Consider the following 25,944-nt stretch of genomic DNA (forward strand, 5'->3'; position numbering starts at 1 on the left):
AATTTCACTTTCATCGGCCGGCCGGCCGGCTGACCGGGGGAACGAACGCCCATGCAAAGTGGGCGAGGAAAAAACACACAGTCGAACACGGCAGAAGCAACAACAACAACAACAACAACAGGGCGCGTGGGAGCGTGCGACATGTGCACTCTCGGTGTCCAATTTTCTGCTCTTACGCGGACGGGCGCCATCAATGGCATCAAAGAGACAGGCAGCCGGTGCAGCCAGCCTGAATGCCGGTGCCAGTCGAATGGCGCCGCGACTCCCAGCGGCCGGCCGGCCGGGCGACCGGCATTGGCGGCACAGGCCGCATTGTGCGTCGCAGCGTCGCAGCGCCGCCGGGGCAGTCACCCATTGGACACGGCCGCGGCGCCGCGGCCACAAAGGGCAGTGCAGGCCGGCCACGTCCGCATGCACCGCCAAATGTGACGAACCGCGGACTCGGTCTTCAGCGATTCAACTACTACAGACCCACAGGATCACTACACAGCGGTTCGTATCTCACCGGCAGTTCTGGACCTTGAGGCAGCGGTTGAGGCCGTCCAGAGCCCCCGTGGGGTCGAGGTCGTGTCCGAGGCCGTACAGCACCTCGTGCCGGTGGTCGTGCAGCTGCAGGCGGTGCTGGCGGTCGTCCTGGGCGCCGCGGCCGAGGCTCAGCGTCTTGCCGGCCTGCCGCTTCCAGCGTCGCCACTCGGAGAGCACAGACGGCTTGCTGTCCGCTGCGGCGGGCGCGCCTCCCAGGGCCTGCCCCAGGTCGCCGTCGACGCGCACCTCGATGGCGCCCCACTCGGGGTGGCGCAGCGTGCTGGGCCGGGGCCCCTGGGGGCGGTGTGCGCGCGTCGAGTGGCTGCGGTCGCGCTGCCGCCACCGGAACGCGGGCCGCTGCCGCTCCCGCCCCCGCCCCCGCTCTCGCCGGGCCGAGGGGGCCGCCTCCCCGCGGGGCGCGCTCGGGACGGCCTCGGTGGCGGCGGGGCTCCAGGCGCCGCGCTCGCGGTGCACGCCGCGGAGGATGGCCCGGGCCGCCCGCGCCAGCGCCCCCGCGCCCCTCCCGGCGCCGCACAGCGGCTCGCCGGGCTCGCTGCCCGCCTCGCCGGGCGTCTCAAGCGGCTCTTCCTCCAGGCGTCGGCGGCGTCGTCTCAGCATGGCGTCGCCCGCAGCGCGGGGGGCGGCCGCCGCAGCCGCGACCCCATGGACGGTAGGCACGTCGTCTTCTGGACTCTTCGGGGGGCGTCTTCATGCTGATACCAAGTCCTGCGTCGCCATGGCCCGTCGCACTGGTACACACACGCCTCGTCGTCACCACAGCGCCCAGGCCCTACCCAGACCGTGGGGCCACCCCATCGCCGTCGTGGCCGCGGTGGCCTGGCCAGCCCGGTGGCGCGCGCGGCCCTCGCGGCCGGTCGGACTCGAGTGGCGGTCGGCGCCCACGTGCTCGGCGTGCACGGCCGGCGGATCGAACCGCGGGGGAAAATGGAGCTGCAGAAAAGTGCAGCGTGCAGCTGGGGCCGCGGACTTGGAGTGGTAACGGCTGCCACGCACACCACGCGCGTAGCGAGGCTGGCCGATGGGCTGGCCGATGGGCTGGCCGATGGGGCTGGCCGCGGCCAAGGGGGATAGGCAAGCCAGGCGCCTCGCCGCCCCGCCAGCCCCGCCAGCCAGCCAAGCGCGACACCGCCGGCGCCGCGGCCAGCAGACTATGGAGGAGGCAACGGAACCACAACAACAACGGGGACGCGAAAAAGCTAATTGCTCCGAGGAACGCCGTTACACTGCGCAAGTGGGCGCGTGGGTGGCGAGCTTGCAGAGCTTGCAGAGCTTACAGAGCTTGCACAGGGCTTCGGGAACACGATCGAATGGTACCGCGAAGAGCGCCCCCCCCCTTTTCTAACGCGGACGCCACGCGGGGGACTTACACTCGATAATCCCCCTCCTCTCCCCTGGACACTCCTACTATCCGACACCTGGCTCGGAACAAAGCCATTCCGAAAACGAAACTGTCACCCGTCCAACTCGAGTCGAGTAAAAGAAAACAAACAAACCGGTCCCGTTCCCTAGAGGCAGGCGCCGGCGCCAAACCTGGAACCTGAAATCGAAATAAGAAAGCTAGCTTCGGCCGGTGCGCATCGCACATCGCACGGAACGCCACTGCGATCTGCATACGTTTCTGAATCCCCTCACTCCGAGAGCTCCTCGAGCAGTGCGCAGAGGGCAAGCCGGACGCGCCGGCCTGCGCCAGCCGAGCCGGGGCTTTCTTTTTATTTTCTCTCTATTTTCTTGAATGCCGCGTGGACTTCGACTTAGATAGCCACCAAGGATCGATTAATCGAACGCACATTATGAACGTGTGTTCGTTTGGTTTTGCTGGTTTGTCATGCATAATCTTCCTACCGCCTATTGGGGAGTAACTGCACTACCCAGGTAAACGTTTCACTGAGATTTTTATTTTCAAATCGATGTGTTAATGAATATGTATATGAATCGTTGTCAATGATGAGCCGGCCCATTGAGTCAATCAGTTCATTAATCAATTCAAAGAAACTTTTTCCAAGTGCGCGAGAGGCCCTTCGTCCGGGGGATGTCCGCGGAAAAACCTTTTGCCCGTCTTGACTGACGCAAACAAGCCTAAACCAACGGTCTTCACTATTCGCTCGCAACAAGCAGCAAGCCGGTTGCTGTGCGGGGCGAGGCTTTCCCAGCGCGCGGCGCACGGCGCACGCTAGACACTGCATCATGCTCTACTTGCAGGCGGCCAGCTCATCCCTTATCAAGACCGGGGAAGAACGGAGGGGGCAGCGCAGCCGGACACACGTGCGTGCGCACGGCGCGCAGGCCGGACAGACCGGCAGGCAGCACACTGGCCGGGCGGGGAGGCCGGACCGCGCTGGACACAGGAAAACACGACAGCCACGAAAAGCGAGTGGCCCTAACGCCCTGGACACGAAGCGAGCCCGGTGGTGCTGCTCAAGCACCAGCCGCACGCACAACATGCCCAGCCCTGGACAGCCCGGACAGGTGAGCGAGTCCATTAAGCTGACGTCCCGGTCGTGGGCCGGACGGCCCGGACAGGCAGGCACGCTCCTTTCGGGCGCAAGCCAGCCGAAGGCCTGGTCTCTAGCCTGGCCCAGCAGGCCAGCTTGCCGCGGCTTGGGACGCGCTCAGAAGCCTCCCCCTCCCCTCCACCTACGCAGTGCTGTACCCTCAACGCAATCAAAACAAAAATCGTCCCGCACGTTCCCCAGCCCAGGCGCCGTGGTGGTTACGAGTCCCCGACATGGAAATTCGCGCGGATGCTCGCGGGCCGGGCGAGGCGGGGCGAGACCGCGCCCCGGTCCCAACAAGAATCGCTTGTGCATGTGCACACACTCACACTGACACACGATACACACACGGGGCACACGCGGCGAACGCGCTCTTGTCTCCGGCGGTGACAACGTTTTCGGGTGCGCGACGCTTCGCACCGGCGTGCCGCGGCGCTACTGCCTGCCGGTGCTGTCGGTGCCGCCGGTCCGTCGTGACGTGTGTCATGACGTGCCGTAACGCGGCGGTGGCGGGCACGCCGCGCACCCAGCAGAGCCTGCAGAGCCATCGCCCGGGTGACGTTCCGGTCCGGTGCGGGCCGCCAGCCCCGCCAGCCCCCGCCAGCCCCGCCGCCGCGGTCCGGGGGCCCGGAAGCTGCCCCGTGACTGCCACGCCGGTTATGCTCCGCAGTGTCACAGCACGGCCGGCACGGCCACAGCCCGCGTCCCGACACGCACCTCACGAAAAAGCCGCTGCGGAGGCCGGCCGAAAAAGAATGAAATGAAATGAATGAAATGAAACAACGTCGAGCGGCTTGTGTTTTCGGCAGGACTTGAGAGGTTTGACTCGAGGAGGGCAGTGCCCGCGACGAAAGCTTCATGATGCAGCATGCAGCCTCGTCCACGCCCTTGTCCGCCGCCGCCACTGCGTTTGGAGGCCCGGCCGCCGCTGCCGCCACGGCCCCCGCATACAGATCGGCCGCTAGATCTTAGATCTCGGCCCCGATGGAGAGCTTCTTGGTCTTGGCCACCTCCAGCCGGGCGCGGCCGAGGCCGAGAATGCACGCGACAAGTCACGCGTCCGGCCGAAGAAAGCGCGGCCCGTGATCCGGGCGCCCTTCCATCATCGGGGCCCTTTTAGTTCCCGGCGCGCCCTTCGCCCTTGAGGGACACGGCGGACACGGCCACGCGGACGTCCTCCAGGACCATTTCCCATTCTTCGCGCGTCTCCTCGTCGGCACTCGGAAGGTCGCGCCGAGGCCGCCGAGGCCACCGGGACGAAAAAAGAAGTTATGCCTCCACTTTCTCCTGGCGATCGGCAAAGCAGCAAGCGGGCAAAGGGGATTCGACCGTCGCGCTCGAGGCCACAGGCTGCCGGCCCATGGCGGCCTTGAACTGTCTGCGGCCTCCCGGACGGCGGTTTGAGTGAGGCTCACCGCGTCAAAAAACAAAACTTAAAAATTGAACTACATTAAAATTTTAATTGTTTCGCTTTCGCGACGCGCAGGGCGGTGCCGTTCCAGGAAAAGGGTGTCCACGGCACCGCCACGCCGTCGGCACGCATGTGCGAGACCCCTCGACCATATCGCCATTCAGCCTCTCCGACACGACACAGCCGCCCCGCATCGAAATGCACCGGCCGGCCTCACACGCGCCATGCAGCGCCGCGCGTCGCATTGGGACCGTTCCGCAACAACAGGCGTTGCAGTTTGACACGCTTGCGAAACGGGCCACGCCGCCCCGAGCAACACCTCGCTATCTACGGACTATCGCGGCTCGCCTCGTCGCACCTGTACGCCGTCCTGTATGGCGGCAGGCGCGCGCCGCTTGACAACGAGTGCATCGCCGTGCCGAACGCCCCCCGAACGCCCCCCGAACGCGGCCCGAACGCCGCCCGAACGCGGCCCGAACAGTGCAGCAACGTCGGGCCCAATTGCCCCGAAAACAAGCGCAACGCCTCGCGGTCCTGCCTTGTCTTCCGAGAAGAACATCGCGCCTGACGAGCCGCGAGCCGCGCGGAATTAAAGTTCCGGGCGCGCCGCGGGACGCGAGACGCGCTGCAACGCGGCGGGCTGGCAATTAGACAGACACCGCGCCGCCGACGGAACGAGCTGAACGAGCTTAAAGAAATGTAACAGCGCAGCACACAAGGCGCGAGGCGGCAAGGCGGCGTTATTTCCGTGTCCGGATGCCTGGGGCCTTGCTGCTGGCGCTGCTGGTGCTGCAGGCTGCCTCGCTGCTCCAACAACCACTCCGCCACGCTCCAACGGCCGACGGCCTGGCTAGCCGGACGCATCGCGGCGATACTCCCTGCGGCCGCGGCGCGTGTCTCTGCGCGTGAGGGGTATCGCCGCTGGAAGGGCCTCGCCAAAGGTTGGCGAAGGAAGAAGCGCAGCACGCGTTCCACAGTGTGCGAGAGGACCGGTGGAGGCGGTCAAAGCCACTAATCAGGACTCGAACCGAAAGTGTGCCCCCACCAATGGATTCCTCGTTCGGAGAGCAATTCATTAGTGGGGTCACGCGTCCGGCTCGAGTCCCATTCAGCAACTCCGGAGCTCAAAACGCGTCCCCGATTTTGACCCCCTCCGCCGGTCCTCTGGCCCACTGTGCGTTCTCCCCCGCGCCCTCCACCTCCACCTCCAGCACCGACTGGCGGCGCGCATTGCGTCTCGCGTCCCCAGGAAGACAAGACGCCGAAGAAAACGCTTCCGTCAATCATTTTTGTCGGCGCGTTTCCTGCGTCCGACTTCGAGGACTTCCTCCGATTCATGCACCACGGCGACGACCACGTCCCCGAGGCCCGGAAACCCGGACGGCGCTTTAATTTGCCGCCAAAGCGCGCGCCGCGTTAATCGGCGCCGACATCAACGACGGCGACAAACAACAACAACAACAACACCCACAAAAACAACAACACCTGCAGGACGCGCCCTCTCTCCGCGCAGAAGAGTCATGTGGAGTAAACGCACCTGCTCGCCGTCCTCTAGGGCATCGCCGTTCTTGATTGGGAATGGTCTTCGCCACGCCTGCCGCGCGGCTGGCGCAGGTCAGCCTGCCCTGTTCGGCCCTGCCCCCAAAGAAACGAAACCGCGCGCATTTTCCACGGCGAATATAATAAAAACAATAACGATTCATAAGTTATAATCTACGGTCAACATCACTTAGCCGAGAGAAAGTAAAAGTTGCTGCAGGCGGCGGAGCGGCAAGTGTCCGAGCGCCGCGGCAACGTCTACCCAGCGCGGCCGCGCGCCGCCACGCCCACCGAGCCCGAGACCGAACCCCGCGGGGGGCGTGGCGGGGCGGGGCGGTCGCTGAAAAGGGGCAACGGCCGCGCCGAACCACTATGATACGCTCGGAGCCTTGGCTACACTGGGGGTGATCGCCGCCAGGAGGGCTTCTACTTCTATTCACAGAAACCGAGCCGCGGGGCCGCGGGACTCGGTCGGGATACCAGGCCAGGGCCCCAATTTTATCGTGGTCGTTACGCCGTATCGTCTGGTAGCCCTGTGGTCTTGTCCTGCCGGCAGAGAAATAATACTACACCCTATCTCGTCCTGGCCGACCTCGCCCCACCCCGCCCCGCCCCACCCCGCGCGGCTGCATTTAGAGGTCCGAGTGCACGGCCGCTTATTACAAGATTGTTGCGTTTCTTTTGTTTTCCAGAGAGACCCTCTTAAGAGGTACGACCTGCTGCGCGAAACACGCAGGCTTGGCCGCGCCGCTGCTGCGATGACACCGGATAGGCGGGGCGCCGCCGTCGTCGCGCTCTCCGGCAGTCTCCCTCGCACTCCTGCCGCGTCTCGCGCGAGAGAGACAGAGAGGCTTTTGGAATCAGCCGGCAGGGGCTCGGCTTTGCAGCACGAGGCTCATGAACCGGGATGCCCTTCGGCCCTTTGGGCGTCCATGGACCGGGTCCACCCGGGCTGGCCAGCCATGAGCCCTTCAAGGGCCTCGGACCAGACGCGCCAAAATCGACGCCGCGCTCTCCGTGCGACTTTCTACAACTTTCATTCTCATCAGAGAGCTCTACTCTAGTGCTGTACGCGTTATGCGTTATGGCTGGGCCTGCCTGGGCCTGCCTGGGCCAGGAAGACAAGGGGACTCCTGGCGCCTCGCGCCTTGCCTCGCTCCGCCACCACCAGGCCGTCGCCGCGGCGAGACACCGCGCCGCCCCCTCCCCTCTCTCCGGCGCGGCGCGCTCCGGGATCGTCCGCAGGCCCGCCGCCGACTTCGCCATTGTTTCAGTTACATTATTGTTCCGTCCTCCAAGGACACAAATTGCGACGGGCTTCCCATCCCCATCCCGGGCCGGGCCGGGCCGGTGGTAACGAGAAACTCGTTTTCACTCGTAACACCGCCGCGGTGCCGCCAGGCCGCCACCGCCAAGTTCAATAACTCCGAAACGGCCCATTGGCCACGCCGAGTCCTGCAGTGCCGGTATGACCGACCGCGGCACCGCGGCGATGACGCACAGTCGCACACTTTTACTCTCCGCCAGCGCGCCAGTCTCGGCGCCAGCCAGGCCCGCCGGACTCATTGCGAACGGTGCACAGTATCGTTTTTCCGACCTATTCTTTTGTCCTAGTGCGTGGTTAAAATTCGCTTGCCCGTGAACTGGCCGAAAATTTGGTTCGACCTGTCTTTGCACGACCTCCGTTTTGTCCGATCCGGTAAAGGAGAATTCAGGAGTCTGTGTCACCCTGCACAGCAGCGGAACCACTGAGCTATGAGAGGCACACAGGTTACCGGCCGATTTTGTATACTTGAACCATGTCACTCCGCTTTTGAAGTGCAGAGTTCTCGAGGGGGCAAAAACTCGCGCAATCATGTGTACACGGCCCCCGAAATCACACGCGAATCATTGAGAATCACGCGAAATCAAGCAATCCAAAATCAGCCAAAATCACTAAAATCGACCGAAATTAGGCAGAATCACACGAAACCAGGCCAAATCAGTCCGAAATCATTTCTTTCCGAACACAATCACACGCAATCACGCTCAACATCACCCTGGTGCGTCGCGAAATAAGGCAAAATCAGCCATGAAATCAATTAAAACCATGCGCAATCATTGCGTTTTCCGAATCATGTGTACACGAAAATCCCGAGTTTTTGCCCCCTCGAGAGTTCTCCGCATTTGGAAAAACAGTGTCGTGTGACTATGCCAGTGGAACGAAGGTAGCGGACTGACTACTCGATGTCTCATCCAGCTCCCTGTCTCTCTCGCACCCGTGGGAGACGGCCGACACGGCCCTTGAGTGCGAGAGAGACAAAAGCACAGTCTGCTGCCGCTCGCATCGGTCGTTTCGAGCAAACTTTGGCGACGAGGGAGTGGAGACGGTTCGTCCGGTCAGCCTCCTCGCCGCGGGGGTGCTTGTCGACGGCGAGGTGTAAGTGGATTGCATAAATGTGTCGTCGCGGGAGGCGCAGGGCGTGGCTGGGTTGCTGGGCTGCGTGGCCTGGCGCGGCCGGGCTGGCGAGGCGGGTTGCGCCGCGTGATGCAGTGCCCGACACCAGCCACGTCACTTTCTATGAGAGGAAGTCCAGCGGCCAGCGGGCCGGGCCAGCGGCCAGCGACCAGCCGCCTAGCCGCCCCCGGCCTGCGTCTGAGCCGCTGGAGCCGCTGGAGCCGCTGGACTGGCCCCACGACGCACGACTGGTTTTTCAGCGAGTGCCGGGGCCAAGAAGCTGGGCGCGATGCGAGCGATGCGGTGCTTCCATGCCGCCAGTGGCGGTGCCAAGGTGCGCGTCGTGATCCGGCCGTAACGCCGGGCACTGCAGCACAGCAGTGCTCTCGCCGCTCTGTCTCGACCGCACCTGCACGACCTCCTCCATGAGTGCGAGAGGGACGAGAGAGGCACTGTTCGGAATCAACCCCCAGCACTACGAATGCCGCCGCCGAGTCGGCGCCGACAAAGCCCCGCTCCATTGTCCTCAAATAGCACTCGAATCACACACATGATGATGGCAATAGACTCCTCGCTGCAAGGGCGGCCCATCGGAGCTGCCGTGGCTTTGAATGGAGGCCTTCTGGAGGCACTAGGAGTCCACAGCGATAGTTTCAAGGAACCCGCTGCTGCCTGTAATCTCTTCTCCGCGCTGCGCCGCCGCGCGCCGCCGCCGTGTTCAACACGCGTTCCTCGGTTCCCCATTGCATTTTCGGCCCGGGCCGCTCCACCTGCTGCCCCGCGTGGCCCAGCCGGCCGCGCTGCCCGGGGCCGGCCGGAGAAAATGAAGCCATTGTTTGGCGCATTTCGAGCATCACCATCGCGACGACGACAAGCATCTGCATGCTCGCGAGCCTCTCGCCCTCGCCGCCACGCCCCGCGGCCTCGCCCGCGGACCGGCCTAGCGCTAAGTGGAGAGCATCAGGACGGCGACGACGCTACTGCACCGGCCGGCCGACCCCGCGACGACCTGGATGCCGAGGTAGGCGAAGAAGGCCCTGACGGACACTTTCTACCCGCCAAGACGCACAGCAGCAGCCTCGCTTCGCGCTTCCAACTTGTCAATAAGCAAATGGCCGCACTGGGTTCAACGCCAGCGGTGCATGCTGTGCCAGGCCATGGCCAGGCCAAGCTCAGTGGCGCGGCCAGCCCGCCAGACTCTCCGTTTCACTTCCAGCCACTTCCAGTCACTTCCAGGCGGCGGGCAGGGCGGCAGGGCGGCAGGGCAGTCGCTGATTAAGTCGTTAATTCGGCGGCCCCACCCAAGGCCCGCCGCACGCCACGGCCACGGCGCGGCCCCAGCGGACTGCGTCAACGGCCGCGCCGCCGACTCGCGTGGCCGCGTTGTGCAACCGAATCAGAGATGCACGCGGAGCAGGAGGTCGACTCCGAGACTCATTTTCGCCGCTCTGTCTCTCTCGCACCGACACGGGACGCCGTATGAGTGCGAGGGAGACAGAGCGATGGAAACGACTCTCGGAATCAGTCCGCAAGGCCGGGCGACACGTCGTAAAAACGGCGCCCGCATGCAAAACGCGAAATGCATCGCCGCGCGTCGCCGCGTCTCTGGAAAGCGAGCGGCGAGGGAACGGCGAAGCGAAGGCAGGCGCGCGGCGCGCGGCGGGCGTGGCGTCTTTCCAATATTTCGTTGCAGTTCCAGGATTCGGTGGCGCCGCGACGCTCCAGCGGTCGCTCCAGCGGTCCGCCAGATTCCTCGCAGCGCCCGCGGGCAGGTCAGTCTCTCTCTCTCTCTCGCACCCGCCCAGGACGCCCCGTGAGCGCGAGAGAGACAGGCCGCTGCCGAGGGCGCTTAACCGTCCAATTAGGCATGTGCGGTCCGCAGAGTCCGCGGAGCACGCACGGCACCGGCATGCACGCACACACACAACGCACACACGCCAACACACGCACGCCACACACACACACACACACACACACACACACACACACACACACACACACACACCACACACACACGCGCGCGCGCGCTGCCGACCCCTTCGGCCCGGTTTCCAATGCAACGAAAGTTGCTGTGCAACCGAGCGGGGCCAATCGTTTGGTTCGCCGCGGCGCATGCGCGATGTGATCGGGATGCGATGCTGCGCCGCGCCTCATCCTCGGCGCCAACAAGAGCTCCAGGTTCATGGCAGGCACCTTCTCGACGGCGACGAACTCCCCGACGGCGACCTCCTCGCGGGCGACCTCCTCAACGCTGATCTCCCCGACGGCGACCTCCTCCCGGGCGACCTCCCCGACGCCGACCTCCCCGACGCCGACCTCTTCGACGGCGATCTCCTCGAGGGCCACCTCCCCGACGCCGACCTCTTCGACGGCGACCTCCTCGAAGGCGACCTCCCCGACGGCGACCTCCCGCCCCGCGTTGCGCAATGCGCCGCACTGCGCGCTAATCGTCGCCGCACATCCATCATGCCGGCGTCGTGGAGGAGGAAGGGCAAGGGAGCGGCCGAGCCTCCGCCTCGCCCACCGAGTCCATTTTGGCCGAGTTTCTCGAGGCGGAAGGGAAGCCGCAAGGAAGCCGCAGAGGCTGATCCGGGCCGGGGAAAGGCTCTCGGCCTTTCGGCCATTTCGTTCGGCACACGGCGTCGGTGATAACAATAACTGCGGCCCGGCAGGCTAGCCTCGGCAGCCTCGGCTTGCGGATGAGGATGAGCGGCCGAGGCAGTTTTTCCGCGTCGCTTCGCGCTTCTCGCTTCGCCTGGATGGAGAGGCCGGGAGGTGGGCGTCTTAGCCCAGCCTCATCCGCGGAGTCCGCCGGCAACGCTTAATCACTTCCGAGCGTCGAACGTCCTGGGCGAGCTGTGTGCCACCCACACGGTGCAAGTTCCACAGGCCGCTCGCCCCCCACCGCCCGAACCATAACCATAACCAAACCGCCATGCAACGACCCGCCGCCGATGTGGCGGACCGGACAGGTAGGGCCATCCGCCAGGACAAACCGGGAACACTTTCTCCGAGCCGGGCCGGTGCCCCGAGCCGGGCCGAGCCGAGCCGGACGGGGGAGCATGCATGCAGCTGCCGCAAATTCCCAAGCACGATGCACGTCACCAAGTGCACGCCAAAGTGCAGTGCAGCCCAGCGCAGCCCGGGCCGCAGAGTCTGAATGGACGGGGGCGGAGCGAATCAAGGGAGAAAGACGCATGATGAATCAAGAGAGATAGCGAGATGCGAATGGGTAAACAGGCGAGCAACTATTCTGCGGTTCCGAGGATACGCCCTCGGCGCCCCGCCCGCCCCGCCACATGTGCAGCGCCCCTCCCCTTCGCCCCGCCGGCCTATCGGTTGCATGAGACGCCTGGATGGAGGCGCTAGCGCTAGCTCCAAGCGAGAAAACTCGAACGCCTTCCCTGGCCAGCTCCGCCAGCTCCGCGCCAGCCACACTGGTCCGGCTGCCCTGGCCTTCCCCACCGGCCGGACTTGGCGTGTTGTCTAGCCAAGTCCAGCGCGGCGGCGGAGCGTTGACCCGCGGGCCGCGGACCGGCCGCGGACCCGCCACCGCGAGGCGCTAGGAGCCGCGGCGGCAGCGCGGCAGCCAAAACCCACTCTCGCCTTCGTGCAAGTCGTCATCGACTCACTGTTACTCGATTACTGTGTCGCACAGTGTACAGTTATCTCACGTTACTCCACACCCTGTGTCAACTCATTACTTTCTGTTACTGGAAACGGGTGGCTGGAGTCCACTGGAGTCAGAGTTTGTCTCGTAAGGCCGGCCGACGAGTGCAATGCACGTCCGCGGAGGGCGGCGTGACGTCCTCGGCGTCGTCGGCCTCGCGATGCTGGCGGTGCCGGCGGTGTGAGGCGTAATTTGGAGCAATCTCGGGTAGGCGTGGGAAGCTGAGTGAAAGTGACCCTGCCTCCGCGCCGCCTTCCCCGCCCTGCCCGGCTTGCCCTGCCCGGCTTGCCCTGCCCGGCTTGCGAGGCTTGCTCCCGGCTTCCCCACGCGGCCACCGCGCCACGCAACCTGCGGTCACATCACGGTCACATCTCAACATAACAACGAGAGCGAGTCCAGCCGTGAGCTCAACGCCGGCAAGTGGCCAGAGTTCCGAACGGTGTTGCCTCGTCGCCCTGTCTCTCTCGCACCCATAGGGCGCCTTCGGGAGAGAGAGAAACAGCGACGATCCCGCGGCAGGGTGAGCCACGGCCAGGGCCACGGCGGTCAGAAGGACAGATCGGCATCGGCGAGCCAATTAAAATGAATGTTGCAAACCGCTGGGTCGCTGGGTTAGTGAACTGACAGGTGAACAGCGTGCAGTCGCGCAAAAAATACTCCCCCTGCTGCTGGCCGGCCGGACGGACAGGCGGACAGCGCGCGGCCTTGGCGCCGTCAATGGAGTCGTCAGCGTCGACAAAAGGCGCACCCCGAAGTCGCTCCGTCTCTCTCGCACCCCTGCGGGGCGGCCGATGGGTGCGAGAGAGACAACGCTGTTCGGATCGGCCTGCAGTGTCATGCAGGCGGTCCAGCCGGATAAACGGCATGACGCGAGCGACACCGGCCGCCTCGTGGCACTGCACTGCAAGGCCTGCACCGCGATATTGAATAACGCGGTGGGCGCCTTACGAAAGGGGGACACTGTAGCGGGGTAACGCCGACAGCGCATTACAAAATGTGGAGCACTGGGCCGCCTGCCTGGCCGCCGATTGATCCGGAGTGAAAGGCCATTGTGCGCATTATGTGCAGGCAGTGCAGGCAGTGCAGGGCAGTGCACCGACGACGGGGTGGTTCGGGGATCGCTATCGCGGTGGTCGGCTCTCTTCAGGCTGGGGGTAGCCGAGGCCAATCGAAGGCATGTCGAAGGGCTGGCAAGGCCGTAGTGGTGGGGTAAGTCCAAGCAGGGTGTGGCCAAAAAGCTGGCCAATGAGGGGGGGTGTCGGCAGAGGAGATTAGCTAGAAAGGTACCACTGTAGATAAAAGCATGGCCAGTGTGGCCACTGTGGACTTACAGTGACAGGGAAAAGCAGGCGAAATTAAAGGACTAGTCGAGGACCACCCCGATGTCACCCCACTGCAACGCTGCGTCCACATCACGCTGCCGTGGTCCTGCCCTGGTCTCAGACGCCCTCCTGGCCGGCCAGACATGCTCACGGCATGGTCCGGCGCGCAGGCAAAGGTCCGCCCGGCCAGGCCAGGCGGCCAGGCTGGCCGGGCCGGGGCACTGAACGATCAGCGTGCCTGACCACCGTTTACCGATCGCGTTTAGAAGGGAGCAGGGCAGGGCGAGGCTCACTGACCGCCGCGGCACGTGCTGCGTGCTGCCCTCGCTCACGCACGCGCGCACAGACACACACATACACGCACAGACACACACATAGACGCACACACGCACACGCATGAAAGTGCACGGGCGGGGAGGCGCTCCAGCGATCGCGGCATAAGTAACTGCAATTCCCTTCCAAGGGTTTTGTTTCAAGAGCATAGCACGACGGCGCAATTTGAGGGCTGCGGAGGGGGCGAGGGCCATAAGGTACCAGGAAGGCAGCGGATACGGATCTAGGAGCGAGCAGAGCAAACCGAGCGTGCGAATAACTTCAATTACGGCAACGAGCGGATCCGCGACCTGCGCAACCGAAAATAGCTGGCGCCCTTTGAGCAGCGCAGCGCGGCGCGGCGGCCAGGCAGGGCTGGCAGGCAGGCTGCCCGTCCGTCCGGCCGCCCTTCCCAGCGGCCGCCAGCGGCAGGCAACGCAGCGGATGCCTGCCTGTCTATCATTTCCTCGATCATTGATATGTCGGTACGCAGCGGCACTCGTTTTTTATCCTTTCTTTCCTTTACAGTTCCCGAATGAAAATCAGTTGTTGCCGCCGCCAGCCGCGCCAGCAGCTGCGCTGGAATCCAGGCCACTTCCCCTCGCTCCAATATAAAGGCCCCCGCGGTGACACTGCTTCCGTGACCGCGCCGACCTGGCCGACCTGGCCGACCTGGCCTGGCCGACCTGGCCGCCGGGCTGCGAACTTCCCCTCGCCCCGAAAAGGACTAAAAGTGTCGCCGCGGCCCGTTACTGTCTTCGTCCTGGCCATGTTTCACGTCCGCGGCCGTCCGAATTCCCTGCCGGCGACGCCGATTTCCGGCAGACGCCCTCCGGGATGGCTCCTCCGGGATGGCTCCTCCGGGATGGCTCCTCCGGGATGGATCCTCCGGGATGGATCCTCCGGCACAGCTTCCCTCGGACCGCCGTGTTCGCCGTGCCGGCCGTTCGGCGCGTAACGCGGCGGTGACGTCAAGGGGTTGATCCCTGCACCGGAAGAGGCCCGCCCCCACCCCCGGCCGCCCCTTCCGCTTTGGTTACGAGCCTCATCGCGATGCGCGCACGGACCGTGTCTTCGGGGCCTCCTTGCTGCTTGCTGCTTGCAGCGCGGTCCTGCTAACCCAAAGAGCACTCACTGCCGAGCATTCAGGTCACCGGGACGACTGGATGCAGAAACAGTAATACAGTATCACTTTGCCGGCATTACTGCGCTCTGGTGGCCACGGCGTGCAAATACTTGTTGTTGCCACAAAAAAGCGCATTGTGAGTGGCGCGGGCGGCGCTATGCGGCCAGGAAGTAGGCGAAGCAGCTCGAGGCCGTCGCCGTCTCGCTCGATACTCAATTTGGAAGGCGGTCAAGAGCCTAACGACGCCGTCCGCGGGACGGCATGCAGCGAGGCGACCTAAGTGACGCGTAGTGACTGGCTCATGACGCCCTGCGACGCGCCGGCGCACAGTGGGCCAGAAGAGCGGCGCAGGCGGCCAAAACTCAAGACGCGTCTTGAGCCCCAGAGTCGCTAAACAAAGACTGAGCGTGTGACCCCATCAATGGATTCCTCGTTCGGAGAGCAGTCCATTGGTGGGGCCACACGCTCGCTTCGAGTCCCGTTCAGCGACTCTGGAGCTCAAAATGCGTCAAAGTGCGTCCGAAGGGTTTTGACCGCCTCCACCGGTCTTCTGGCCCACTGTGCGCTGGACCGCCGGACCGGCAAGGCTCCCCGTCGACGCGCAGCGAGGCCGTTACTCTCACGCGGCTATCGCCGAGCTATCGCCTATCGCCTTCGCAGCTAATACCGACCGTACCCGCCATTCAAATGACTCTTCCGCACCGCCGCAGCTGGCATAAAGTTTGCGCAGCGTGTGTGTTGGTGTGTGTCTATTAGTGCGTGTCTATTAGTGTGTGTGCGTGTGTACGTTTGTGAGTATGTGTGTGAATGTATGTGTGAGTGGTTGCCACGACAGGCAATGCCTGCCTGGCCCGCAAGCAACAACTGTACGCGATGTTTCCGGGGCGAGACGCAGACCACTAATAACTAAACGCAAACGACTGATAGCTTAACGCTAACGCCGTCGTTCCCCACAGCTTTACGCCCTGGGAGTTGAACGGAGCGTTCCAAATCATAAAGCAGTCGGAGTGTAACGAGTCCTTATAGCGTTAGGTGTCATAAACGCATTCAGTCCCAGGCACGCACCTTGAAATCAGACAAAGCTAGAAACTTGTGACAGGGAGACTATTTCACCAAAACCATCCAGAGGGACTAATCAATCGTGAATTGATTTGACTTAGCTCGTCAAGGTCCGTTTGAAGATCCAAATTTTGGCATTGTTTACGAAGCACGTGGAGGCAGTTCGAGGCAGTCGCTCTTGAATAGGTTCGAAGATGACAATAATCAAAATTTAATATGGACAACGAACAACGAACAGTAAGACATGTTGGCCGACGCTTCGTCTTCAGCAACCAACAACCTCAGAACAACGCGTTAGCATGCGACAGAAACAAGGCACGCGACAACGACAGTGGACTCACCGGAACTACAGCAGCAGCCGGGCGACAAGCCCAAACAGGCAAGCAGGCAGGCAGGCAGGCCGGGGGTGTCCTGGTCGAATCACTGACAATCACCACTCACAACAACACCACTCTTTTGCTGCCCTGCAGCCACCAGTAAGCACACACTGATATCCGGGAGGCACCAACAACACAACAACAACACTGCACTGTTATCCGTGGGGGCCGCGGGGCCGCATGGTCGCGAAGGGTGGCCGAGACGTCAGCCGGCGTCAGCCCTTGCGCGCGCGTGGAGGCGTGGAGGTGAACTGAGCGGCCGCGTGCTGCCGCGTGCTGCCGCGTGCTGCCGCGTGGGGCGGCTGGTCCTGGCCCGGGCGGCGCGGCGGGGCGAGGCGGGGCGGGGCGGGGCGGGGCGGGGTGGGGCGGCCGGCGGGGCGCTGGTAGGGGTTCGGGGCGGTGCCTGGGCTGGGATGCAGAGAGCCTCGCCGCCGCCGAGCCGCCGGGCCGCCGGGAGGTACGGAGAAAGGAGCTGAATTTTATTGTGTATGTGAGTGTGAGTTTGTGTGAGTGTAAGTTCGCTTTCTCTGGGCAGTCAGCGAGTCTGGCCGGGCTGCTGGAGGCTCCAGTGTCTTATCCCCCTCTCCGGCTCCAGCGCGGGGCGTGGTGGGGCGCGGTGGGGCGCGGGGCCACTGCAGGGGCATTGGCACGCACATTGGGCCCCGTCGCGCCACGCCCCGCCCCGCCGGCCGGAGCCAGCTGATGGATTAAAGCAAATGATACGGACGCAGCAGACTGATTCCCGAGCGGCAGGTCTCTCTTGAGCCGACGGGTGCGAGAGAGGCAGACCGGCCAGCTCGGACACAGCCTGCTGCTCCAGAGAGACGCCACTGCTGCAATGGGGACGGCCGGCGCGCGCTCTGAGGAAGCGAGGAAGTGCACCGAGCGCGTTATGGGGCGTTCAAGGGAGCGGGAGGGTTAACAGCCAGCCTTTAAGCGCGTTTGCGTCCAAAGGGCGAGGCCGAGCGGATGGGAGCCATCAACCGGAGTGAGGGAAAACACCTATACCTCGCACGCCTGGAGATGTTACCAGGAATGCCGCTCTGGCAAAATTGGTCAAAATGTGATCGAATCTTTGAAAGGAGGGATTTTTTCTGACTTTGGGCGGCCGCTGCGTCCTATCTAACTACAGTCATGGCCCTTCGGCAACAGCGCTCTTAGCTTTAGACATCAGGTCGATAGAGACGCGTTTGGTACCATTACCTTCTAATCTGCTGTCATTATTCGTTGGGCAGAAGGCAGTTCAGGGAACTATCTGAACATTTCGTAGAACAGACGGACGGAAATACACTGAACACATCGACTGATTTCGAGTTGGTTCTTTCCGCGCGAGCGCTTGTGGGCTGCGTGGGCCGGGCCGCGTAGCGTGGAACGGCGTGGACCCCTCGTGGCCGAGCAGTCTGCTGCAGTCTGCTGCAGGCCCAGCGGCACCGTACGGTAGGCCAGGCCCGGCCAGGCGGCCAGACCCGGCCGGCGGCCACAACGTGTTCCTTCAACACTTGTGCCCCTCCACTCTCCTCGCCGCTCACGTACTCACGTACTCACGTACTCGCACTAGTCAATTACGCACCGCATAGGCGCCGCGGCCTCCCGGTCCTCCCACAGCGTGTCCCCGTCTCTCTCGCACTCCGCGGGGCGGCACAAGGCGGCCTGCGAGAGAGCGACGCAAGAACAGCGAGGCTGCGGTGGCGTCGTCCCTTTTGGGCCCAGGCGGGCCGATGTGGGGCAATGCATGTGCGGGAGTGCTTCCTGGAGGAAGTAACGCATATTCGGGCTGGCGCCTCGCGGTGGGGTGCGGCTCGCGCGGGCCCGGCCTGGGCTAGGCGTCGTCGGGGCGTGTCGGGCGAGACAAGCTGGAGAGTGGTGGCCCCCTTGCGGGATGCCTCCGCACGGTGCTCTGTCGCTCTCGCACCGGAGGGCCGTGCCGTCGGGGTGCGAGAGAGACAGCGGAGTGGGCGTTCGCCGAGCAGATTGCGGCAGTGGACGCGGGGCGTTCCAGCACGTCCCCGTTGTCGCGTTGGCCAATCAAACGGCTTGTAATGACGGCGGCTTTCCGACGGCCCGTGCCTTGCCCATGCCTTCCGGCTCGGCCTGCCGCACTCTGGCCGAGGAGCGCGCTCAAACCGGCCCAAACTTACGTGGCTGGGGTCACGCCAGTGGCGGCGTGGCTCGGCCCGGCCCGGCGTGCGGCTGGAGTGTGCCTAAAAGCACGCGTACCGTGAAAAGTAGCGCGGCGGTCAAGTCACGGCCGTGTCGTGTCGTGCAGGGCGTTGCGTGTCCGAGAGGCTGCTCAGCCTCACCACTGCTACCGCCGCCATCGCCGAGTAGCAATTGATTTTTCATTCCTCTCGATCATCGGCTCTATCGGCCCTATCGATTAGAGAGCCAAACCAAGCCCATTATGTTCGACGCCACCCCCCGCCCCCCTCGCAACAAAGGGCTCCGAGAGAAAGCCGAAAGGCGAGGCAGCGGTGCCGTGTTTCTGAGTCGGCGGACAAATATATTGGCGGCATGCACCGTCGGCGTAACCTATGTGCGCCGCTGTGTCTGTGCGCCGGCACGGCACGGCGCGGCTGCCCGGTTGTCTGGCGCCGCGCTGCCCCGCTGTCTCGTTGTCTGCCGCATCTCCCCTAAGCCAACAAGTTACAAGCTGGGTGTGACTTCCTGGCACTTTGGCGGCAGGCAGGCTGGCAGGCTGGCTGCAGGAAGCAAGCGTGGGCAGGATGGAGATGTGCTGCCAGCAGTGCCTGCAATGCTGCGGGGCGTGAGATACTGGCCGGGGGCAGCTGGAAGCGCCGCGAGCCGCGGCCAGAATGGTGGCCTACGCGGCGGGCGGTGGCGGCGCGAACGCAGCGAACGCAGCGCCACCAGGAACAGGGCCTTTTCGGCGAGGATTAGTGCGCGGTCGTGCGAGCGCGGCCGGCTCTCTTTCCCGGCTGCGAAGCGTCGTCCACGCCAGAGCAACGCCCCCGCGGGCAAGAGGGCCTCTTCTGGCTCGAGGACCGCGTCGAGAGACAACGAACTTGTCGCTTGACCACGATGAGAAAAGAAAGCGTTTCCCCGCGTCTCATCTCCCTCCCCCTCCTCCGCTCGGCGAGCCGGGCCGGGCCGGGCCATGCCGGGCCAGGTGCTGGACGGATCGGGCTGTCAAAGTGCAGCGGCCCCGCAGCGCCGAGCCGCGCCAGCACGCAGCAGTGCAGCCACGGCCGGCCGCCCCCGGCCGCCAAAGGCAGAGCGGCTGTCAGATATGAGAAATTTATTGCCCCATTTTCGATAGCTCATTGCGGGCCCGGCATAAATCGCGGTCGCGCTCCTCTGCGCAGTGGAGGTGGCCAAAACTCGAGATGCGTTTTGAGCTCCTTATTCGCTAGGACTAGAACCGTACGTGTGACCCTACCGATGGATTCCTCGTTCGGAGAGCAATCCAATGGTGGGGGTCACACGTTTGGTTCGAACCCTGTTCAGTGACTCTGGGGCTCAAAATGCGTCTGGGATTTTGACCGCCTCCGCCGGTCTTCTGTTACACTGTGCGAGCGACGACGTGTTGCATGGAACGGGGTGCTTCCAGGGAGTGTCACCGCCATGGCGCGCCACCGCCAGGAGGCTGGCCCCGTTGGGAGTGCCGATGCCTTGACTTCCGAGGGCGACCCTCCCTGCCGACGCGCTCCGACGCGTCCCGGCTAGACGCCGCGGCGACGCCCGCCAGACAATGGCGACGCAGTGCGTGGAATATGTAAGTGACGCTGAAACAACAACATCGGGAGGATGCGCGCGGCGCGAGCGCACACACACATAATCACGCCATTGACGACCGGCCGCGCCACCGCGAGGAGCAGCCCGTCAGGCCGCCCCGTCCAAGCCCCGTCCGGGCGAAAACAATAGCCGGACGAGGCGGCCGCCCCGCAGACCGCATGGGAGCCATAACCTGCCCCAAGCGCGCAGCCGCGCAGCCGCGCAGCACCCTCTGGTGGCGGTTTTACGAACAACGCGTCGCGCATCGCGCAACGCCCGCGGCCGGCCGTTACACGCAGGCTCACCCACCGCGTCACACCCGGCCAGCGATTAAGCGCATTGTCTTAGCTGGAGTGTGGCGGACGCCGACGCGGCCGACGACGCGGCCGACGACCCGGGCGCCTGTGGTCTAGCCCTTAATGGTAATGGTAATGGCGGGTAGGCAACGCGGACGCGTGCCTGCGCGCGGGACGGCCTGGCGGCACGGCGTTCGCGGCCACGCTGTGCGGCACCACACTGTGCGGCACCACGCCGACTCGGTACACTGCGTCTGCTTGCCGTCGGCGTAGCGCTCAAACACGGCGTCTGGGAGGCCCTGACCGCGGCGACCACGATGACCCACTTGTTGATGATTTTCTTTTATTTCCCCGTGTCGGTACGGCACACACGCGCCTCGGCCGCCGCTTCCGACCGCCGGCCGCGGGGCCGCGGGGCCGCGGCAATGGCTGACCGAACCCTGACCAAACAGCAACATCAAAAGCAAGAGCAGCGTCAACAACAAGAAGGCGTGTCGCGCGCCGACGGCCGGCCCCGTCGCTTTTACTTTCAAACCACAAAGTTTGTTCTCCGCGGGTCCGGCAGAAGAAAGCCCCGCGGGACACACCGCGCCGACACACGCGAGGAGGCTAGACGCGGAGATAACGGGGACGGCGAGGTCCATTCAATCGGCTCATGCATTTTAAAAATGCGATAAATTCACGTCGGCAGAGAAGCAAACGGCAAAGCGCATTGGTCGACTGCCGACGTCGGCGCGCGGGGCGGCGCGGGGTTCGTTGGACGGCGTGTACGCGGCCCGACTGCGGCGCGTACAGCACACGTCGAAGGTGGTTAAGTGGCCCAGATGCCGCGGGCCCCGCGCGAGCCGCGCGACGAGACTAGTTTGCGTAATCAACTCGTTAGAAAACGGAACTTGTCACAACATGGCTGGGGATTCATTCGAACGAGGTGGGGCGAGGCGACCTCCAATCGAAGCCCCCTGGTCCCGAAGCCACCTGACTGGGGGGGCTTAGTGACTTCACAAACAGCCGCGGAAGCAGACTGAGCGAGCGGCAGCAGCGACGAGGCACAAGCATTTTGGCAGAGTGCGGCTACTGAGTGAGAACTTCGGCGCCGAGCGTGGCGGTGCCTTCGCGGCGCAGCAAGGTCGGCGGGCCGGCCAGGCCGTCGACGCGTGCGACTGTGCGACGCCACGGCGACGCCACCGTCCGGGCCGGACAGGACATTGCAGTGACGGGGGACCGCGGGGAACACGAAAAGGAGAAAGAGCGGCGAACTGAGGCGAAAGTGAAGCATCTCCCTCGCTCGCCGCTCGCCGGGCCGGGCCGGGCCGAATGTGAGGCATTCCGCCGCGTGTGCAACCCGTTAGGCCCGCCCGGCCCCCACCAGCGCCGGCCCGGCTGCCCCCTCCCCGCCAACTCGGCCGCGGGGCGCCGCGCAGGCGTTTATTTGGGGCCAGCTCAAAAGCAGATTGCGGCGGCACAGGTCAGCGTCTCGCAGTCGTGGCCGAGTGGTTAAGGCGACTGACTAGAAATCAGTTTCCCTCTGGGAGCGTAGGTTCGAGTCCTACCGACTGCGTACATTTTGCCCGTGCACAACACTTATAGTGCATGGTGCATATCATGTCATCAGTGTCAATTGTTTCGTGTCACACAGGTCAGCAGTCGTGGCCGAGTGGTTAAGGCGACTGACTAGAAATCAGTTTCCCTCTGGGAGCGTAGGTTCGAGTCCTACCGACTGCGTACGTTTTGTCCCTGCAAAGCACTAAGCCAGCGGTTCCCAACCTTGGGGTCGCGAAAAAATTTCGACGGGTCGCGGCGAGGTGGTTGGGGTCGCCTGGGGTCGCGGCTGTCTTCCGCCAGGCAGAATTCTTGAAAACGGTCGAAAATGCCTTTGAAAACTCGTGTTTTAGGCCGACTTTAGGCAGCAACTGCTTCTGATCCGAGGCGGTATCTCGTTCTCCCTCAGCGGGCATTTGGTCTTTGGACCTTCCTTTAGCATGCCTTTGTTACGGAGTTCGATTATCGGCCTTAGTTTGGGAGCAGTATTGTCTCAAAGTTTATCAAAATGGCATTCAAAGGCATTTTTTACTGTTTTCATCAACTTTGAGACAATACTGCTCCCAAACTAAGGCCGATAATCGCACTCCGTAACAAAGGCATGTTAAAGGAAGGTCCAAAGACCAAATGCCCGTTGAGGGAGGACAAAATACCGCCTCGGATCAGACGCAGTGGCTGCTGAAAGTCTGCCCAAAACACGATTTTTCAAAGGCATTTGTGACCGTTTTGATCAACTTTGTGGCAATACTGCTCCCAAACTAAGGCAGATAATCACACTCCGTAACAAAGGCATGCTAAAGGAAGGTCCAAAGACCGAATGCCCGTTGAGGGAGGACGAAATACCGCCTCGGATCAGACGCAGTGGCTGCTTGAAGTCGGCCCAAAACACGATTTTTAAAAGACATTTGTGGCCGTTTTGATCAACTTTGCGGCAATACTGCTCCCAAACTAAGGTGGATTATCGCACTTTGTATCAAAGGCATGCTAAAGGAGGGGTCGCGTGGGGTCGCGTGGATCGCGAAATTTTTCCTGGGGGTCGCGGAAATTTTTTGTTACAAATTTAGGGTCGCGAACCGAAAAAGGTTGGGAACCGCTGCACTAAGCACTAAGTTAGAACATATCCACTGTGAAATTATATCTTTTTCCGCTCTAATTGAACTGTCCATCATTTATGCTGCTCGATTCGTCTTTAGTCAAGTCTAACCCTGCCCTTCCGAAAGCCGTTAAAAATTAACAACCTCCTCGAGTGAAACTGCTGAAAAGAGCGCCACCGCCGGCCACCGCACCGCGGCGGACCCGGCGGCCGCGGACTTGCAAATTGCACGGCGGCTTGGCTTCCCGACAGTGGCGCAGCGCCGCGCAGCGTGGAGGCGGCGGCGCAGGGCAAAGGGCCGTGGACCCTATCGGCCGTCTTTCTCCAGCGCAGTCCCTTCCAGTGCCTCCAGGCCCTCGGCGCGGCCGCCGGAGTGACGGAGAGCACGCAGCGGCCAGCAGGGCGGCCAGCAGGTGGGGGAGGGGAAGGTCAAGCGCAGATAGCAGATAGCGCCACCGGCGGCTGAGCGCGGCTGAGCCTAAGCCAGAGTCTGGGCGAACGAGAAAGTGATGATGGCGAAATGGAAATGAGATGCGGAGGGGCACGGCGCGGCACGGCGTGGCACAGCGCGGCACGGCGCGGCGGGGCTCCACAGCGCTACGGCCAACCTGGCCCGGGCAGCCTCGGTGACAGGCAGCAAAGAGCACGCCTCGTCCGAAGAGCAGCCCAGTCAGAAACTGTCGATGATTGTCGAATTGAAATCGATTATGATCATGGCCGAATCGAAGGCAGTTTCATCCACAAAATAGACGGTTGACATCAATTGAAGTCTTTCACGCACAGGCTTTTTGTCTGAAAACAGCCAGCTGCATTTCAGCCGCCAAGGCAAGTCGTCTGAGACCATTATCTTCTCCAAACGATGGCGAAGAACAACACGGAGACTGCAATCCATGCGGGAGTCTTTGACCGGGAGCGGCGTTTGGCAACAAAAATTACTCTGCACCGGCCGTGGTGCTGACACATTGACGGGGTTATTTTACGCACAGCGCGCCTGAAAAACACACACACACGCACACTCACGGCACGGCGAGGGGGCGTAGCGCGGGGGAGTTCATCCTATTGCAAGGTGTCCGCTGGGACGGGAAGCGTTGCACGATGCGCAGCTTCGCAGCTTCTCGGCCTCGCACCGCGCGCCCCGCCCCGCCCCGCCCCGCCCCGCCACACCACGCGACGCAGCGCCGCGGTCACGGTGCCGCAAGGTCACACCCACACCGCGTGCATGCGTATGCCGAACGCCTCACGACGATCGGAGCCGCAACCAGCGCGTCGGGAAGAGCGGTTTTCGCCACGCCCCCGCGGCCTAGCCGCTGGCCCGACCGCCCGACCCGTCCGGCGGGGAGAAAGACAAAGTGGGTAAGCCTACCTGGCGGCGAGGTGCAGCACGTTGTTGCCGTCGTAGTCCGTGTCGTGCAGGTGGCAGCGCGTGTTCCGCAGCAGCCACCGCATGGCGCCCAGCTGCCCCAGGGCGGCCGCGTCGTGCAGCGGCGTCGCGCCCACCACGGTGCGCTGCAGCACGGGCGCGCGCCCGCCCGCGCCGCCCCGCCAGCGCTGGCACTCGCCCGCCTCGCGCGCCTCGCACGCCTCGCTGCCCGACGTGGAGGACGACGTCCACGACTCGGCCGAGCAGAAGCCGTCGTCGACGCCGGCGGCCGAGTCGGAGGACGAGCAGGTGCGCGCTTCGTCCTCCACCGCGTCCACGGCGTCGGCGGCGTCGGTGGCTGCGGGGATGGAGGATGTCCTGGGCGGGGGCTGCGGCGGGGCGAGCCGCCAGCGCCGCTTGCAGAGAGGGTTTGGCACTGGCGCCGCGGCACTGCTCGCGGCGGGGTGTATCGGCGAGGCGGCTTCGTCGGCGTGCTCACTCTCCAAGACGGGGGAAGCGTCGAGGGTCGTGATGGTGCCCTGCGCGTCGTTGAGCGCGTCCAGCGTGTCCGAGTTGCACCGCGACAACAGGTTGCGCAGCCGCCGCGGCCCGATGATGGTCGTGCCGGAGGCCGAGGAGTCCCCGCTCGACGTGGACGCGATGTCGCTGTAGCGCGCCAGGAACGTCTTGAGGTAGCCGCCGCCCCTGGGTCCCCGGGGGCCGGATTTCGAGTTTCCGCCCCAACGCAGCGGGATGACGCCCTTCCACAGGCGAAACTGTTTCGACGGCAGCGATCTGGATCGGCCCTCGTCGTCGCCTGGGTCCATCTCCGAGTGCCCGAGGCTGGTCTTGCTCCTCCGCTCGGCCAGCACCAGGTACTGTCTGTTGATGAGTCCCTTGGTCCTGTCCGTCGTGGACTCCAGCGGCAGGCTCATCGGCTCGAGCGGCACTTCGTCCTGGGCGTCATCGTCCAGGGAGGGCAGGTCCACGGCGTCCGTCGAGGACTCCATGTCAGCCAGCGACCTGCCGGGTGGGCTGAGCAGGACGAAGTTGTCGCTGATGGCGCGCTGCGACGGGTCGCTGGCCTGCAGCCTCGCCAGCAGGTCAAGCACCTCGAGCTGGCCGCCGCGGGCCGCGTAGTGCAGGCACGTGGCGCCCTGCGACAAGACAGTACACCAGTAATGAAAGCCCCAAAGGAAACAACTTGGCTGCAACGCAGTACTTAAACTACAGTACCTGGACGTCGCGCAGGTCCTGCAGCCGCGGCGGCAGCCCCAGCGCCGTGTGGCACCGCTGCCACGTCTCCAGGACGTCCAGGTCCCCGGTGCGGCAGGCGTCCAGGATCACTTGCGGCACCACGCTGTCGTCGGCCTCCGCGTCGTCCATGCCGACGCCGTCCGTCCTGACGGCCTCCTCGAGGTTCAGTTCGAACGGGGACCGCTGTCCGGGCACGGCGCCGACCTCCGCCGGGGGCCCGCTAGGGAGGCCCATGTGGCGGTGGTCCCGGCCGAGGTGGTCTGAGTGGGCAAGAAGACCGTCGTCGTGGTCGCGCCAAATGGCTCTGGCGGCGAGACGGCGGCCCCGTCCGACCCCACGGTGACCTCCGCCAAGCTGTCCGCCAAGCTGTCCGCCA

At 64.0% G+C, this 25,944-nt stretch overlaps 1 protein-coding gene and 2 non-coding genes across 3 annotated transcripts in view; 2 read left to right on the forward strand and 1 right to left on the reverse strand.

Moving 5' to 3' along the window:
• LOC117645849 (espin) overlaps window positions 1-624 on the reverse strand; it is a 34,737-nt gene extending 34,113 nt beyond the window's left edge. The window contains exon 1 of the mRNA XM_034386322.1: window positions 506-624. The gene's annotated coding sequence lies outside the window, so the exon portion shown is untranslated. The remainder of the gene's footprint in view (window positions 1-505) is intronic.
• Window positions 625-21,795: 21,171 nt separating this feature from the next.
• On the forward strand, window positions 21,796-21,877 carry Trnas-aga. Its single transcript has one exon. It is a non-coding gene; the product is annotated as a tRNA-Ser (tRNA).
• An 82-nt stretch (window positions 21,878-21,959) lies between these two features.
• Window positions 21,960-22,041, forward strand: Trnas-aga. The gene has a single exon. It is a non-coding gene; the product is annotated as a tRNA-Ser (tRNA).
• Window positions 22,042-25,944: the final 3,903 nt, after the last annotated feature.

This window comes from Thrips palmi, unplaced genomic scaffold, assembly GCF_012932325.1.
Source record: "Thrips palmi isolate BJ-2018 unplaced genomic scaffold, TpBJ-2018v1 HiC_scaffold_10, whole genome shotgun sequence".
NCBI classification, from domain to species: domain Eukaryota; kingdom Metazoa; phylum Arthropoda; class Insecta; order Thysanoptera; family Thripidae; genus Thrips; species Thrips palmi.